Below are 5,399 nucleotides of genomic sequence, written 5' to 3' on the forward strand. Positions count from 1 at the left end.
GTGACATTTTCATGCCATGGGACCTTTTAGGGGGAAGCCCGTGAACCTCAAGTTTAGAAGGTTTCCAGAAACATTTCTACAATTTCTACAATTTCTCCTAAACCTCTGGATTGCTTCATCAACCCGAGGCCAAGGTTTTTCATGGGAGATAATGCTTGCTTCAGTGCCACTTTATCTAAAATTCTTAAACACCGACTATTAAAAGACCGGATAAACACATCTGCATCACTGCATCCCATCAGAGAACAAGGGAGAGAGCGTCTCAGCAGTATCATGATTAATAATCCGCCTTCGGGCCCTAATTCTCAGGGGCCGAGGATCTAGAGGAAAGTTAACGTCAAAGAACACACAGCCATGATCACTCACTAGACAACACTTACTATATCTAGACCAAGAGAGAAGGTCCAGTACAGCATGTATAAATTATCCACCGCCTCTAAGCAATAACTGGCCTCTTGCCTCTTTGTGACCTAAACGTTAGGAGCACACATCGCTGTGCTACAGCATGTAGCAGTGATATTTTTTTTAAAGCATATTCTCTGTGTGATTTACAGCTGGGACTATTCTTAGACGGTCTATTTCTCAGGAGAAATTACACAAACGCTTCTAACACTCAACTTGCAGTTGAAAGAGCTCTATGGTTGCCATGGTGATGCCTAAGCACATGCAATATCTGATGACATGTGAGATGCGTTTCATGCTGGAGGTGTCTCTCTCTCTCTCTCTCACACACACAAACACACACATCCACACACGCACGCACGCACGCACACACACACACACACACATGATATTTTCTAGTAGATTTGAGGGGTTGTTGCCTCTGGTCTGTAGCTGAGTCAGTGACGTACAGTATATGTAACTATGTAGTGTGTGTGTGTATATATATATATATATACAGTATATGTATCATATGGTGCTCAGCTAATCTGTTTAGACATTCTGAAACAGTAACTTGAAGATTTGACAGGGGTCACAACTACAGTCCCACTGTATTTATTTCACTTGCTGCACTCCTAACAACCATAAATGTGTGTAAAGGACTTTTAATTTGAAGTGGAAACAGAAAGTGTTGAGTTTGTATCAACAGCATAATGTAGTAAAAAAAATGTAAACAGGAGAATAACAGGAAAGAAGGAAGCTTCAAACCAAAATATAAGCAAGGATACTTATCATATATGTAATATATAAATAAACAGAGTGAATAGGAAATAAAGGCATGTCTCTCTCATAAGCTTGCTCCCTCTCTGCTGCATATACTGTAGATTTATTTTAAATAGCTTGTTATTTATTAATAAATAACAAGCTATTTGTGTAATACAAAGGTGGTCCAAGACAGATAATTAATTTAGATTGATTTAGTTGCAATTTGGTTACACAAAACCATGTTTCCATGCATCGTTAACTAATCAACAGACAGTTTGTGCAACAAATTGTAACAGGTTTGCTTGTTTGTGTGTGTGTGTGTGTGTGTGTGTGTGTGTGTGTGTGTGTGTGTGTCGCGTACCTACATCGTATATCACTCCGTATCTGTATGTGTGTCGGGGGCTTGTCCACCTCCCTGCTCTGACCCATTGTCTCAGCAATAGAGAGGACACACACACACACACACACAACACACACACACACACACACACACACACACACACACACACACACACACACACACACACACACCCTCGGGTGCCCTGTGGGCAGGTGGAAGGTGTCCTGGCCACATTCCCTCCACCATCTGCTGCTCCTGACCCCAGATCTCTCCAATCAGGCCACTAAGACCCTCTCCACCCCTCTATGCATTCTGTCATGTTCCTTATTTTTCCTGCTTATTTAAGTATAAAGAAAGTAATTCTTTAATATTTTCTTTATCAAGTATTCTACTGATTATTTAACAATTACCTCAGCAATCAGATTAAAAAATGACATACATACATTTTACATATTTAAATACAAACTACAGCGATCAGGCACAGATGTTGATGTTGCAATCACATGCAACACCAACATCTGTTGCATGTGGAGACAGTGTGGAGACAATCCCGCACTCTTTTCCTCGGTGTTTACCTGCAGGTTGAAGATGATAAAAGGTTTTGTGCGTGGCATTGGCGGACCTTCCTTCACAGCGCAGCTGAGGAGGGTCTGGCTAGTCTACACATTCTGGGATGGGAGAACAACTTGCTCGGCGACTACATCATATACCAGCGAAACAGAACAAAATCAGAAAATCCAGAAAATCCATGTTATGTTTTTCTTTACAAATTAAATGAATGTGAGACTGACTGACATGGATATACATTCTCTTTAGAAAGTAATTAGTTTTTATAAATGTCTCATGATTTCTTCTTTACCTCTAGAAGTGCATTGTTCAACTTTTTTTTTTGTTAAAGAAAGAAAAGAAAATCACATTACTCAATACTTCCAGAATCGCAATAAAAGAAAATCGCAATACAAATGGAATTGACACCCATGTATTGTGTGTGTGTGTGAGAGAGAGAGAGAGAGAGAGAGTGAGAGAGAGAGAGAGAGAGAGAAGAGAAAGAGAGAGGAAGAGAGAGAGAGAGAGAGAGGATTTATGAGCATCCAAGATTCACTTTGTCATTCCAACCTTATTATGTGACTTCCGTGAGTCGAGGAGCTATATATAGATGTCTGTATAGTAAAGGACAGGCGACACCTACATACACAAGACACACACACACACACACACACACACACACACACACACACACACACACACACAGAGACACATATAGTCAGGGCATATGATGTATGGTGCAGTGCATCATGGAGCAAACGTAAAGAAGAAGTGGTCAACAGAGTATTCACTTGTCAACAATCCAATGCAGTGTTTCTCAAACGTTCTTCAATATTGTACAGGGGGTACAATATTGAATTGCATTTTTAAGCTAAGTACCCCGTGACCTGCGCAAAACACTTTTGGTATAAAAAAAAAAAAGTCTCAATAAAGAGGTACAATACAGCGCCGGCAGAGATAGATCAACTAAAAACAGTTAAATGCAACATTTTAGACGTTTAAAATCCATCACTTAATTCATTCCTTGTTAAACATTATTATTATATACAATTGTTTTAGGAATTATGCAAGGCATATTTTTAAATTAGCATTTTTGCAGAAATTTCCCATACCCCCTAAAGTACACCTGCGGGTACACGTTCCCCCATTTGAGAAATACCGCTCTAAAGGGTAAAATTAGTAGGTTTGGACATCGTTTTGATTTTAACAATTTTTTTTTTTCTTTTTCAATTGAATTTGTATTTTATCTTAAAAAAACAAAATACATTAAAAAAAAATGTACACACACAATCAAAACCACTTAATAAAATACCTTTAAATAATGACGTCTGATATCAAAACAAGTGAAAATTAAAATAATTACAACCAAGGCCATTTAAAAAATGAAAACATTGCATCGCAGTTCTTTTTTGTTGTTGTATCTCAACCGGTTGTAATCTGTAGACATTTATGTTGATGTTTAACACATCACGATGCATCGTTACATCCTTAGGTTTGACTCAGTCTGATATAGATTCATTTCATTAAAGAAAGACATAACGAGTACGTACTGTAAGAAGGTTGTGGTACAGATTTCTAACTTTTGGACCAAAATGAGCTACTGAGTGTGAAACCTGGGCCCGAAGAACACTGCTAAGAATTGACTTAACCCTCGTGTTGTCTTCCCGTTAACCATGAACTTGTCCTTCCAGGTCAAAATTAAAAATGGACATTTTTTTTTGTGCTCGTCCGATGTTTTTGTCGCTTTATCTGATTTATTTGTCACTTTTTCTATGCTATTGGTCGCTTCTTTTTTTTTTTAAACCTGAGCTGGTTTAATAACAGGTTTTACACTTATTCTTGGAATTCATGGTCAACAAACCTCATTTATGTCAAATTGTTCATACGTTTTTAGATAAAAAGGCAGAAATTATGAATTATTTTGACTAATCGTTTAGATCAGAGGATGTTGAGTGGATCTCAGATGGGTAGATGTCAAAGTTTAGTCCCCATACTGTTTTAAAAACCATAAAAAAGAAAAAGAATTCAGATGCTATAAGATTAAACAAAACACCCAAAAAATTCAATGAAAGTAATAATTAATTTGACCAGAAGAACATTGTATGGAATCCTCCATGGTTTTTTGGGTGCAATTTAGTTGAAAGAAATCCATATTTCTAGTATAAAACACTTTGAAACGGGTCAATTTGACCCGAGGACAACACGAGGGTTAAGAGGCTTAAACTGGCTTAAAGCTGCTCTTAAAAGTTAGTTTTTAAGCATCTCAGTCGTAATTTAAATGAAGTGAAGAACTATATTTTAATTAGAGATTATTCATGATACTTGTTGTGCCACAAATGGGATTTTGGGTGACGACAGACATGGACCAATCACTAAATAGATATCCTTATTTAAGAATATTCTCAGATATATTCACATTGAATGGTGATGTTACTAAGAGGAGTTTACATTCAACACACATTTAATAATAAAGGAATTTAGAGAGAATACATTTTGACATACATTGGAAATGATAGAAACATGTTTTCCACCACGTCTTAAATACACATTTTAAACCAGTGTGTTGTTAACTGACCTGTTTATATACTATAGCCTAGATTTTAGGATATTTTCTGCCTGCTCTGTCTTAAAATACCAATAAGAGTGACTCTTAGCTTCAGGAAATGTGATAACTTGCTTTTATACTTAAGTTTGAAAGTAGAAATACATTTCCTGAATTCTCAGCACTTAATCCTTGTTGTTGTCTTCCCATCGACCATGAAAAAGATTATCGCATTTTCTGACATTTCTCTCACTTTTTCAATGTAGTGGGTCCTTTTTTTGATGTTTTTTCCAAAGTTAATCGATATTTCTAATGATGACATTTTCAGCTTATTTCAAAGGCCCATTTTTTGTAATGAAAAAAACTGAAAATGGGTCAAATTTGCCCCGAAGACAACATGAGGGTTAAGACAAAAATGGCTCTTTGAGAAGCTTGATGAACAGGGACCGGTTCTCTTTGTGTCAGAGCGGCTGGGATCAGCAACCAGCCTCATACTGACATCTAGTGGATGTTACTCCTTATTGACCTCCAGCTAACTGGATGTGTAGTTTTTTCATTTTTATAACAAAAATCGAAAAGAAACCTCAAAACTTTACAAATCCGCTTTTACCAAGTAACACAAAAAAAGGATAAGTTTGCATAATGCGTATTTCAGTCAGGAACACTCTCATTAACCATTTATTGCAACAAATGGAAATCCAGTGATACGTGGCGATGACGGCTCTGATCTGATGATGCTCCCTGGATCAGCAGAGCGGCATGCAAAGATAACACAGAGTGCACGCTGCTGAGACCCCACACACACACACACATACACACACAAAC

General features: G+C 37.4%; 1 protein-coding gene across 1 annotated transcript in view; it reads left to right on the forward strand.

The window, feature by feature from the left end:
• The window catches only part of bach2a (BTB and CNC homology 1, basic leucine zipper transcription factor 2a), a 54,589-nt gene that overhangs the window by 45,599 nt on the left and 3,591 nt on the right, over positions 1-5,399 (forward strand). The gene's annotated exons all lie outside the window — the stretch shown is intronic.

Source organism: Etheostoma spectabile, chromosome 20, assembly GCF_008692095.1.
Source record: "Etheostoma spectabile isolate EspeVRDwgs_2016 chromosome 20, UIUC_Espe_1.0, whole genome shotgun sequence".
Classification (NCBI taxonomy): Eukaryota; Metazoa; Chordata; class Actinopteri; order Perciformes; family Percidae; genus Etheostoma; species Etheostoma spectabile.